This window comes from Tachysurus fulvidraco, chromosome 4 (genome assembly GCF_022655615.1).
Source record: "Tachysurus fulvidraco isolate hzauxx_2018 chromosome 4, HZAU_PFXX_2.0, whole genome shotgun sequence".
Lineage (NCBI taxonomy): Eukaryota > Metazoa > Chordata > Actinopteri > Siluriformes > Bagridae > Tachysurus > Tachysurus fulvidraco.
The window spans coordinates 10,201,532-10,215,741 of NC_062521.1; the positions used below are offsets into that span (position 1 = coordinate 10,201,532).

The following is a 14,210-nucleotide window of genomic DNA, read 5'->3' on the forward strand; positions in this document are numbered from 1 at the left end:
TCCTTAAGTTGTTTTTGTTATCCCTTATTGTTTTATTACTTACTTTCATTTTTTTTTTTTGACAGGTCAGTGTAAAGAAACAATGCAATGTGCATACACTGTTTTGCATGATGCTGCAGAGAAAGTTAACACTTGTGATGTTGTGGAATATGAAAAATATAGTAAAAAACATATAGTGTACAGTATATGAGACTGGAGTTGAAGCACTGTGCTATAGAACTAATTCAAACAACATATATTTTCTTTATACTGAGTGTTTAACATTTACATCAGCAACTGTGAGGTCCATCGCTATCTCCGCAGCCGACGGTTGACTTTGACTTGTTGTGTATAATGAAGCATAAAAGCCGTAACTCCAACAACGCATCTCATTGTCCTTGTCATCAGAAATGCAAAAAACCGAATGTTAATGAATAATTTCCGGTGCTTTTGTTGCTGTGAACAAACATCAGTGGTCTGACTTTGCAAGACACAACTTGTTTTTTCCACAGAAAATTAAATTTTTCTTATTTTATTTTATTAAACCTTTTATTTTTTTATCCGTGGAAAGTTGATCCTGTGAGAAAAAAGCTGGCTATTTCCGCATCCATTGGCCCCGTTGGCCTTCCATAACATGCACACGTTAAATAAAAATAAAAATAAAACTGAAAAAAGAAAAACTCATTTTTTAAAAGTGAAAACATCCTTACTAAAGCCATGAGGTATATTCGACCGAGGTTTAAAAAATAGTCGTCTTAGTGACCTAGTTTGTCTTCCTGCTATGTTGGTTTATGTTGATGAAAGCGCCGTTTAAACACAGCTAGTTGTTCGCTACTAATCTAGCGGTTAACTAGCTGACCTAGTTAATATATTAGCTAATTTAATTATTGTACATCATCGGTGGGTTATACAAAGCACACGTTACAAATATAGTTCTCGCGTTAAAACACTAAACAAACAAACGAGCGTTATGGTGATGGCGGTAGATGTTATACAGCAGGAGCTTAGTAGGTGGATGGAGCTCCAGTGGCGCAATCGGTTAGCGCGCGGTACTTATATAGCAGTACAATGCAGAGCAATGCCGAGGTTGTGAGTTCGAGCCTCACCTGGAGCACGAATTTTTAAAACTGAATCACGAATTTTTGAATTATGTCTATATGCTTACATCGAAGTGGATCATATCAAAATCAGCTATCAAATACTGTATTTCCGCACATTTAATAAATGCAGCTGTAAAATACACATAGATAATGCGACTAATGGTTACACGTTTTAATCCTTCAGTTGTCAAACATAGATTTTAAAATAACTTATTTTGAAGCTGTAGATATTTTTAATGTTCCTCTTCACGTTTAATAATCTAATTAAAGAATTACAAAAATATGCACCTCATAAAATGTATTTTTTCCTCACAGTACAAACGTTTATTGTATTTCATAGATTTTGTTGCTGTTGTCAGAAACAATCTTTAACTGACAGTGACTATGCCAGTTTTTGACAGCAGAGGGCGGTATAAGTTCAACTATAAGGCATTTGCTTTCTTTTCGGCGTTCGGAGCCACGTGGTGGCAGTGGTGTCCAAGGTTTCCTAATGGACTGCAATTAAATAAATAAAAACATGCTGTTTGTTTAAAAGAAATTGGTACTTTTATATATTGATACACCCCATGGTGAAAAAAAATCACACAAGACTTTTCCCCCTTTAAGTGGCTTCATTTCTGTAAACATAAATGGTTAAGAGTCATATTCATATTGCAAAGATGATGCTGTCCTTGTTTCATCCATAGAAACACTGTCTAAGTGAATTTTTTTTTTAAAAGTAAATGTTCCCTGTCTTGTATTTTTCCTCCCAGAATTCAGTGATGTTACTATTGTATTTCTAAGTCTAAAGAATGGGTCAGATGGATATAAAAGTGCTAGTTACTGGGGGCATGTCTGGTAGTGTGAAATGTAGATAAAGTGTTTTTGATGAGTTACAGGCCTCTGAAATGATATCATGTTGAATCAACCTAAATACAGACACTTGGCTATAACAACACACCCTCATAATTGTTGATTAACTGACTAACATTGGAATGAATGAACCAGAAGCTTGCTGATGATGTAAACAATATGACTGAATTTTTTTCTGAAGCAATGGATACAGGCCAGGATACAACCGACATGAGATCAGTGGAACAACAGGAGAAGTGGAAAACAGTTTGCATAAGTGTTAGGATCTGCTCATAACTCTTAATTACCAGTTGACACTAACGTTGTGTCATCAGAAGTGTAGATTGCTTCAAATGAATTATAAGCAGGATTTTACAGTGCTTCAGTGTTTTGATGCCTGCAAATGGAGCCATTTCAGGGCATCAAGGTCACTGTGCTTTGCGTCTCCAAATTACCTACAGTTCTCCACACAGACAGAGAGACAGATGGATTAATAATTACACACGTATTGTATACACTTTACTGATCCTGTGAGGGAAACTGTCATTACAGCAGCCAAACAAAGCACAGCAGAACAACATGCAAGTAATAACTAATTATTTTCAACCCACAGTATTGCTTAAATTAGACATTTTTGAGAACTAAGGGATAAAATTAGAACACAGTCATTCATCTTTAGGAACTCTTTTCTTATACATTCTTCTGGTCAGAGTTGTGTTTGATCCAGAGCATATTCCAGTTACAGTGAGTGCAGGGCGTGAAGTACACTTCGGACACCAGTCCATCACAGGCTACCATCTACACACATATTCATACACTCCATCTCACCTAGGTGCAATTTACAAAAGCTTTTTTTTTTTTTTTTTTTTTTTTTTTTTAAAAGTAGGAAACTAGAGAAACGGTTGGAAATTCATATGGACACAGTAAATCAAGCTCAAGATTGAACCAGGACCCTGGAGTTGTGAGGTGGCAGCAGAGTTCAAATACAAAATATTTGATATATTTCACAGTTCGTGAACACTGAAATTTCAATTCAGTTTCTGTACCACTTATCTTACCAGGGGACACAAAGGACAGGCCATCCTGGACAGGGTGCCAGTATGATACAGGTCCGTTACCATTCATGGTACACCACATGCCATTGGTCTAGGGAAGGAAACCGGAGTACACTGAAGAAAACCCAAAAGTATAAGGAGAGCATGCAAACTTCACACGCACACACACACACACACACACACACACACACACACACACACACACACACACACACACACACACACACACACACACACACACACACACACACACACAGTGAGAGAGAGAGAGAGAGAGAGAGAGAGAGAGAGAGAGAGAGAGAGAGAGAGAGAGAGAGAGAGAGAGAGAGAAAGGAATCAAACCCACTAACTTGGAGATATGACTAAAGTGCCTACGCTACTGTGCCCACATCATGATTACATTCTCTTCCAGTATAATTCATTTGTTTATTTGTGCTCACATACAGAGTGACACTAATTAGGTCGACTGTTACCCCTGTACTTTTAGGTCATGGACTTAAAAACAGCACACTTAAGGCATTTCTTGTGAAATCAGTGCTCTGCCCATACAGGCCCTCTGTCAATGGCAAGTCAGCAGCATCCATCATCATAGTGTTCTGTCTGCACTTGTGGTGTGTCAAGAGACCATATGCCTAGTTGGCTTTGTAACACGACAAGACCGAACACACAATGCATCACTACAATGCATTTCCTTTAGCCAGACATTCCGGTAATGTTTCTCGTACAATATATATATATTTTATTAACAGTTTTATGATTTATTCTTCTTGTTATACGTATTAGATTAGTCATTTGAGGCCATTGCAAGTATAAGTACCAGTACAACAATAACTGTGAAAGTCATTCTGGAAGTTGCAATGTAATTTTTCCATTGTGAGTGATAGGAACTGCTGCCTAATCACTCGCTCCATCTGCCCTACATTAGATGCCATGTCACCAAGAGGAAAAATAAATCACTCATTGTCAAGCTGTATTTATTCCTTGTTGACAACATGAACAAGACAGTGTGAAATGAATAAAGGACTAAAGTAAGAAAGAATAGTGAATGAATAAAAGAATTAACCATTTTTATTGTCTTTGTAAGCAGATAAGTTAGAACTACTTCAAATAATTAGTTTCCCATTATTTTTTATTGTCTTTGTAAGCAGATAAGTTAGAACCACTTCAAACAATGAATAGTTTCCCTTTAATTTAAAATATATATTTTTTTGTTTCTTTGCATTTTAGTAGGATTTCTTGTATAATCTTTAACTCAGCAGAGAAATGAAATATAAGCTGTTGAATTTTGTGAATCCACACAGGCAAATCTTGGAAAATTTAATATAGGCGAGTTTTTTGTTACGGATGTCAGATGTAACCTGACAACCTGCACTCTAAGTCTCCTTTGTAAATCTCATTTCTGGCCAGCTAATGACAGAGCGCGGAGTCTTGGCTTATAATTCTCATGTGTCTCTGCCTAGCTGTCTTGGCTGAATTTTGAGTTGCAACAGTTTATTCTCTCAGTGGCCCTCAGGCTAGTGCTCCTTATGCTAGAAGATATGATTATTGTCATTGTGACTGTTTTTTTCCCCAGTGCTCCAGGCAGACTGATTATGAAACATCCCAAAAGGACATGATGTCATCACACTTGGCAATGAGGGACAACAGATCTGAGGAAAATTATTGTCAAAAGTTGCCTTTTAATGAATGATTAATAATATCCACAAACTTCTACTTCTTTTCATGAGGTTGTGGTGTCACAATTTCTGCTTGAGGCAATATTAGAGTATAAAAATAGATTGAGCTCAGAACTGCACCATTTTTGTTTTTACATCCTACCTCTAATGCACTTTTAGCCTGTACTATATTACTAAATTGTGTGTTCCTCTGTACACATGAAGAATGCTTGACTTGCTGGAATCAATTGAATCCGCTAGGAAGAAAAGTTCCAAGCTTGAACTAACAGTCAGAAGGAATGTGTGGGAAGAGTAAGTGAATTATCAGAATCAGAATCAGGTCTATTTGCCAAGTGTGTTGACACTCACAAGGAATTTGGTTCCAGCTGTTTGTGACACTCAAAAGTACAGACATAAATATAAATATATAGGGGAGGCTGGATTTCTGAAGATTTCTGAGATCCTACAATCAACACAGAAATCTCTTTAGCCTAATTAATTATTACTCTAACTCACTGCTCCCGTGCCAGTCCTTTGGCAGGTCTGCTTAAATCAACAGCAGACACACCCACACGTACTGGAGCTTTATTTTTAGAGTATTTTGTAAATGCCAGTGTAATAGCTCATGATTGATAACTTGTTATTTATTGTGTATCTTGACATTTCACTATATGAATATGTCTCTTTTTTATCAAAAAGCTTTCATTCAGAATGATAAATAATTACGCATGTTCCCAGGCATTTTTCTGTGACGCTCCAGTGTGCGAGTTAGCTTGCTGAAACTCTGGATTTATAGTGAAAATAACTGCAGACGAGAAGCTCATTTCCTTCCCAGAGAATTATTCATTCAGTCATTCATCCTGAGCATCTCAGCACGGGTGGTTCTTTTAAAAAGTGTCTCCCTTAAGTTCCCGTGTAAGACTTCCTGGAATGTTTTTCCCCCTGCAGCTTTTCAGAGCCTTTTATCAGCATAAACCCTACTTTGCATTTCTTTCTTTTTTATCTGACAGGCCATAGACACATTATGCACAGCCCTTTCTTTTCTATTTTGGCTTTAGCAATTGAACAGGACACCGCAATACCACATCCTCTGGACGCATTGCCCACATCCAGATACCATGAATAATGGATTCTCAGTGAAAGTACCCCGTTTGATTTATGTGTGTTCAAAGGGCCAGATAGTGGGAAACTGGTCAGATGGTGGTCCAATATCTCCCTTGTGAAGGACCTTTCTTTGCTAAAATGCCTAAGCTTATCTTAGCTGAGCTAAGCTTTGGAATGAAGATATAAACATACAAAATAAAATTGCACAATAACTATAGTTTCTCTATAATGTTTAAGGAACATGTAAGTTACATGCCCAGGGAAAAAAGATGATTGCACCATTTTTACAAGTGCAGTTGCCTTCAATGGAACTCTACAGTAGATTTATATTTAACTATGTATTCACTTTTTCTTGTTCAACATAAGTTCAAAAAATTAGTTTCATTTTCCACATTCATTAACTTGTGGCTCTTTACCTACAGGGTTGTCAGGGTAAACGATGTGGTTGCCTCATCATACAAGGTGGTTTGGATCTTTCAGTATTATTTTCTGTGGCTACATTAATGGTTAACATGGCCACAAAATTGCAAATTTAAGCCAACTAATACAAATAATTCAATGAATTCTTAAGGTTAGGGTTTGAGACTGGGTTACTATTAATGGCTATATGGGTAATTTGTTTGTAATCATTCCAACTAAATCAATCTTGCTTATTTCAAATCTGATTGCAAAGTGAGGACTTCTGCTGCGTTGGAAGGAACCAATGTTCCCACGCTGTTCCAAGAAACACCGTTTGACCGAATTTACTTCAAATGAACACCAGCGAAAAGAACGAATATTCTTCCATACTGAAGAAGCATGAGGATGTCCAGGGTCAAATATGTTCATATCATATCATGATCATGAACACCATGAAGGATTTTTTTTGCAGCTAGTTTATTAGCGTGTCTTTTGAATATTGCTGAAACTTTGATGAAAGTCCCCAGACTTGTTTGTATCTGTCAGGAGGTTAGCAAGACTAGAAGATAATGAGCCCAATGAGAACACAACCATTGTTATGTTAGATTAAGTTGTAAAAAGATTGTTTTGAAAAATATATACTATACTATAGTATACAGCTATGAACAACAATTTACATTAGATTAATTCAGACTGCTACTGATCGTTGTTTCATTACATTATGTTGTTACATTACAGGCGTGTCGTTACAGTTCTTAATCCTTACACTCGCTCTGCAATTTATCACCCAGATTTTTACAATTGTTTCAGTAAAAATATTTCAGCGAGTTTCCACCAGTCAAGCATAATCTATTTACCATGTTGCATTATTAATGGTGTTCTAAAGGAAAAATAAAAAGCATGAATGGCCCATTCAGTCTTTTCATTTATGCCTTTACTTAGTGGAGTAATGAGCCAACTGCATGTGATTTTGACAGTGGCTAAAGTTGGCCCCCTCTAGACCGTTTAGTCTGTGCCCAGGCTCTAATCCCTCCAAGGCTGAAGGGGGCTGACATCATTCCTTCCAGACACTGGGGCTTGTTATTGCTGCCATTCCAGGACTTCGTGCTGTAACTGAGCAAACATTTCATGGGACTTCACAGAGGCTGTCATTCCGGCAACAGAAAGTCGTAGCAGTTCAACACACTAGCACGCTTCAGGCTGGGGGGCCTACAGACTTTCGTTAATTACATAGCACAGAGATCAGCTGCATTAGCACCCCTACTGAAACTAGCATTTATAGACTTAGTAGCTTATGAACTATAAATCTGCTCATTGTAGGGAACCTGTTGAATTACCAACGACCACAAAATATGTCTGAAGTGTTTATGCTATTTTTATGACTTAAACATACATAAACAGTAAGTAAATATTTGTTCAGGTGCTGCTGGTCCTATTCTTGCAATTAAAAAGACAGTGTACCACAAAATTGCACCTTCTAATGTCTAATATTAACTGAATAACATTCACTTTGTAAGTCCATGTATAGAAACTCAGAGTGAAGGGTGTAGGTGTTTTGCTGTAATGATCTGAGAGAAAAAATAGCTGTAAATCAGTGTAACATTTGAACATTTCTCAGTAATGCAGGAAAGATGTGTTCTATCTCATACAGTCTGGCCTAATGTTGTCTCTTTCTCTCTATTCCAGGTTTCCAGTTACTTATAGGCAAAATTAACAAAATGCTTTATTCAGATTTTCTCTGCCTTCTAGCAGATTCTGTTTTTCAAGTATACCTTAAGATCCCATTCTATTATAGTACTGTACAACTCTTTGAAAGACACCTTTTTTCACCCTAGAGCTTACACTTATTCATTGCCATTGCATAGCCTTTAGCAGAGCATTTCATGTCTCCCAAGAAACCCCTCTTGGACACATGCATGCTAAACAAACATGTCCCTCAGCATATTGGTGCAAGGCTGACTCAGTTTGTTGCTAGTTACTGGTTTATCCTGGTTAATCCCAGAATAGACTATACCAACATGCACATCTAAAGAAGAACCCCTCATGACACAAGGTTCAACACAGACACATATCTACTCCTGCACACTATGCAGAATTCTTCTGACTGTTATTACAATATACCATAATTTCAGTTAACAAACTCTTAATGGGAATAAAACCTGACAGGGCCGAGAGAATTTATTACCAGCCTAAAGATATAATATCAATAAAATAAAATGAACAATAGTTGATGGCTAAATTGCAGAAACTGAGAGATGATTATTGTTAATATTTCCATTTCCATTATATTCCCCATGATGTTTATTAATCTCTTTATCCCTCTTCTGTTTACGGTCACCTCTCACAGCTGTACTTCCAGGATTCTTACTCTAATAACAATTTCCTGTTTAAAGTGACATGGACATGAGTCACTCTTCCCCATAGCACATACAGAACTTTTGCAGTGAGTTGTGGGAAATGCATAGATTCAGTTGCCAGATGTGTTATTGTAGCCTGAGCTTGCTTAAAATAAAGAAGCATCGAAAAACCCTAACCCACTTCTCAGTTTTGGTTTAAGCTAGCAAAGCATAAATTTGATATTTATTTCCTCAAGTGTGGCCAGCTAAAGAAAAACTTACCTGCAATAAAGCTGTTGCATTATGTGCTTGAGTATGCTTGAGTTTAGCAGTTTTTTCTTTTAATATCTTCTTTTAAATATAAAACACAGCATATGTTTGTGCTTAAAAAAGAAAGAAACCACATTTAGGTATGGAGTATCAGAAGGATTTGAAAATATTTGTAAATGTGATCCAAAGCTTGCTTGATCCTAAAGGCAATCAAACTTAAAAACAGTTTGAAGATGGTTACAGTTTATTCAAATCACTGTTGAGGATGAAAGAAAATCCCCAACTGGTAGAGAAAAAGAGGAAGATAACATAATCAAAAGTCTTAAATTTTACTGTAAATGTTTAGACAAATTGGGCCTCTTTTTGAGTTCTGTATGTGTATTTGCTTTGGAAGTTCTTCCCCCAACATGTTAACATTCAAAACTTTCAGCTATGCTCATAGCTTTAATGGGACAGTGTAAACAGAAATTTCCCCATACATCAAATGAAGTTGATTAGCTAAGACATGTTTAGTGTCTTGAGCTTGCCTCTTTAGTTTGGCATTTGATCTATGAGATAAATGTAGCTGACAAGCACAACAAGCTCATAGCCGCCTTCAGTTTAACTACATGCATTATGCATCAAGTATTACAGCCATTTAACACACACACACACACACACACACACACACACACACACACACACACACACACACACACACACACACACACACACACACACACACACACAATCTTGGGGTAAACATTCAGAGCTACACAGAGTAACGAATAGCATGTTCACACTCCAGACCTTGGAGCTGTGAGGCACTAACATCCTGTTGTGGGACCAAACTATAGCTAATGTCCTTTTGATATGTGCTATAATAATAATAATAATAATAATAATAATAATAATAATAATAATAATAATAATAATAATAATAATAATAATAATAATAATAATAAAATAAATAACAACAACAACAACAATAATAATAATAATAATAATAATAATAATAATAATAATAATAATAATAATAATAAAACTTTTGTTGTAATAATTAAGGGTTTCCAGCATCCAGCTGTTTTGTATTGAATATTTTGTCAGGTTGTACACAAAACTTTTAGGTGTTCTTCCTAGACAAACCATATTCTTCATGTTCATAGGTCCTTGTTTTTCGAAGAGTGTATTCCTCACTTATGAACTACTTTAGCATCATTGTACCTATAAATATGTGAGGCAAACATTAGATAGCAACGATGACTTGGCTGATTAACCAGCATTACTGGAAAGAGCGTCATGCATGTTGTACAGTGGCTTGTACAGGACTCAGACAGTCAGTACAGGTCTAAATGCTGAATACTTCTGTGGAAATGTTGAGTAATAGACCAAATGTTAGTGTTAGTTTCTACATACTCACACAGGCTAAATGAACAAATGCAGCAAGCTGTATATTGCCTACAGGCCAGATTGACTCTTGTGCTCTAAGGGCACAATGGATCCAGCCCATGCCAGTGATACGTCACCCAGAGCATGACACAACACCATCTTTTCCTTTAATTCATCACCTGTTTGTATATGTGTGAAGATGCACGGAGGAGTGATGAGGCTGTCAGGCTGGATCTGATTACTGTTAGAAATGTCTTGGAGCATTTTGTGGTGGAATGCTTTCTTAATCATGCATTCCAGTGTCAAAACGATGCTCAACCATTTTGGGTGCTTGTGCAGGCTGATCTTTGTGAGACAAAGAGAGAGAAAGAGAGAGAGAGAGAGAGAGAGAGAGAGAGAGAGAGAGAGAGAGAGAGAGAGAGAGAGAGAGAGAGAGAGAGAGAGAGAGAGAGAGAGAGAGAGAGAGAGAGAGAGAGAATGCCTAAGGGAAATGTACAGTGTCTAGACTGGTTAGAGGCTGGGCTCTTCTAAGCTGTTGTTCTAAGTTTCTGAATGTATAATAATGCTCTGAAGGCCTCCCCCAGTTAAAAGAAAACAGTACATGTCTATTTTGTAGTGCAATAGGTCAGATATAGGTTTAGGAAATTGGATATGGTTTAAAACAACATATACATCATTCAATAATGATCTCCTAGTACTGTCAATGTTTTGTTTATTGAAGTGGATCAGATTCAGGGTGCTCTATGATTCCACCAGCATGCCACCAGGAAATTGTCCTGCCTTTTAAGAGCAACCAGCTGTGCTCCGAACCCTGCTTCCTCCCTCCTGTTTAACACTGGAAAATTTCATCTTGAACCAGCTTTCTTCTTATCGTCTCTGCCAATCTGCCTTGGCCTCAGCTCCAGCCAGACTCAACACCTAGCTCCCATTTGCACCCATCTCCCAAACTCAACCCCCACACCTGCTTAGGCTTTTGATCCCTCTGCTCTTTCATTTCAGGCACGGACTCTGCCACGAGTCAGTGAGCAGGCGCGCGGCAGTTCCCATACTAGAAAGCGATAAGGCAACATCAGGGTGGGTAAGCATGGGCTACATGCGGGAGTTCACTTCTCTTTTTTGTTCTTTAAGCGAATATCTCCATCATACCATGCAATTTACTGTGGAAAGGAAATAACATTAGCTGGCAGCCAGTTTTGTTTGTTTCCTACAGTTCGCATGGAAAAATCCTTCAGGAGCAGAAAGGAAGTTGCTGTTGTTGTGTTAAGCTGCTGCTTTTACGAGAATGAATGAGGGAGGAAGGGGGGCTCTCCATATCCTGCCAGACCTAAGGCTAGGGCAGAACAAAAGGGGTGGTGGTCTTTTATTGAGAGAAGGTGATGACATGGTACCTGTTTTTGAAGATTCCTATAACTGATTCAAAGCCCTGTCTGCACTGAAGGGTGATATAATATATTCGTTAATGAATGGCCAAGCAGCTCAGGAAATTCCCCTCAATGATCAAGTCTCAAATTAACCCCATAACCCCCATCCTAAACACCCATTACGTCATACACAGTCACACACAATTGGTTTACTAACTAAACAATTTCTAGGAATTACTGCCATGAAATGTACAATATTTTTTGCTTGAGGAGCTTTTACTCCTTTCTGTTTGGCAAACAAATGACTATAATTATAATAATAATTACATTAATTTCATTCATTCAAAATCTCAATTACTTCATCAATGGCTGTACATTAATCTTCACACTTATCCTTTAAATAAATTAAATGCTTTATTTGATTAAAATCAATTTCATATTGTTATTATTCCTCTCTTATTCAGTTTTTATCCAATTAATACCACATTAGGTAATCTAATGTTTCCAGTATATAAAACCATGTTTTAATGAGTGATTATATCAGTTCATAACACGTGAATACTCAGTGTATAATCATATCAGAACAAATATAAACACTTATGGATGTTATAAATGATTTACAGTGGCTACCTGGTTTTTTAGAACTTATCTATAATCTGTAGCAGAGACTTAACAGGTCTGGGCATCAGCAAACCTTAAAATCAGTATTTAACATTATCTGATGGAGGTGTAATCTGATCTCTGGTGGGGCTGGAGAGGGATGAGGTAGAGATTACGGCTGATGCAGGATGGGAGTGTAGATTGTAGACAATAGAGCACAAGCTGAGAGGAGCTGAGTACTTGGTGCTGTATAGCTGGTACTTTCCCAACAGTCCAGCTCTTAAGAGAACAGCTGATAACCTCTAAGAAACAGAGGTGGATCATTTTAACACCGTAAGGCATGCACTCTGTCAAGTCTCACCAGCAGCCTGTAATATTGCAAAAATATGGTTTTAACTCCATGAAGATTTTTTTATCTGCTAGAAAATGAACATTTATGCAATTTGTTTTAGGTTACAACCACAAGAGGGGACATTACTCTTCATGGCATATTGATCTAGGTCATTTGTTTAAAAATTGTTGTCACCAAAAATCAGGTTTACAAAATCAAAACATTTTATCTTCTACCAGAAAGCCAGAAATATCTGTGAATATGGAAGGCAGTTGCTCATTTCTGTTATTGCTTCTTTCCTTCCAATCTCAAAAGCATTGTATTGGAAATTATAGCTTTTTTTTCTGGGTGGAATTGTTGCCAATGTTGTTAAAAGTATATATGTATATTTTTTTTGTCAAAAAGTCATCCACTACCAACCTCCATGGCTCATTGGATATTCCCAAAAATAGTGAAAAGAGCACCGGAGCTGGATCTTGTCTTGACAAAGTTTGCCTACCTAACTGATGATATATACCAGGTCATATATTCCTATTTGATACACTATACAGGGTCACTACATGTTTATTGTATGGGATCATAGATAGTCTAGACAACAATGAAAAAATGTCTAGCTAGTTTACAGTGTTCCCTTACACCTCCTGTAAAGCTTATCGTGGACTGGGCAGCCACAGTACATGGGAAAATTGTGTTTTCGAGTAGAGCATCTACAATGACTTCAAACAGCTGCCAAGGCAAAAGAGATCAAGAGACAGGAAACAGGCTTGGTAAGAGATTGGCAAGTTCACTAGGTCACTTTCTTCTCAAGGGAAACTTTATTAATGAGATGAAGTAAAATGAATTATATCTCATTACAAATTCATGGCGTTAATAATGGGTTAAGACAAATGAACGACGTCAACTCTTTCCAGGGTGCAGTGAAATCTTTGGTGAAAATTTAAAATGATATTAAAACACACACTACATTAATAACATTCATTCAGTATTCTGAAGTATTTTTTTTGGACTTGTTTCTGACAATCACATAATTTAGATATGGAATGCATATAATATACCCTTTTTCTTCTCTGCTCTCTAATTGAAGACCTGTCATGCATGGCATGTGTTGATTTAAGAGACACATCTGCGCAGAGGCCTATTATTTAACAATATCACACACCAACCTTTGCTGTATTTTTCCATATAGACTAAAAAAGTAAACATATTCAGACTGTAACATTAATATGTCCAAATGCTAAATATTGTTGGATCCTCCAATGAGACACTAGTGTCAAAGTCAAATGTGCAAGGTGACAGTCTCCTGCACTGTAAAAACAGTCTGTTCAGAACAAGGTGAAAATTCATGAGGTGAAATTTTACCCCATCTGCACTGTGATTAATAATGGATAAACATTTACAGGGTAGTGCTAGGAGCCAGGGTTTCCTGCTGATGCTGTAGCCTCTTATTTATCGCTTAGCCTATAGGGCCTGTACATGAAATAGACACTGTCTCCGCTCCAACATTTAACCTCAATGCACACAGCTAACTGCAAAACTCTTAGAAGAGTCAAGCTTACGGTACAAAAGTTCAGAGGACATAAGTGCTTGTTTCTATCAATTCTCTTGTTGAGAGGGAAATGTACAAACACACAAGAATACACACAAAAAGCAAAAACAAGTACAAATGTGTGTTCTTGTTTTTCCCACAACTGTGACCTTGTAAAAAGAATCTTGGGCCTCAGAAAAAAAGAAGAAATTCAAGTGCAGCTGTGAAATAAAGTGAAATTAAACCTGTCCCGTGTGATGGCTCTGATACACATGAGGTAGATGATGTGCTGAAGG

General features: G+C 37.2%; 1 non-coding gene across 1 annotated transcript; it reads left to right on the top strand.

Annotated features, from left to right (window-relative positions):
- Positions 1 to 999: 999 nt before the first annotated feature.
- trnai-uau lies at positions 1,000 to 1,093 on the top strand. The gene is made up of 2 exons: positions 1,000 to 1,037; positions 1,058 to 1,093. It is a non-coding gene; the product is annotated as a tRNA-Ile (tRNA).
- Positions 1,094 to 14,210: the final 13,117 nt, after the last annotated feature.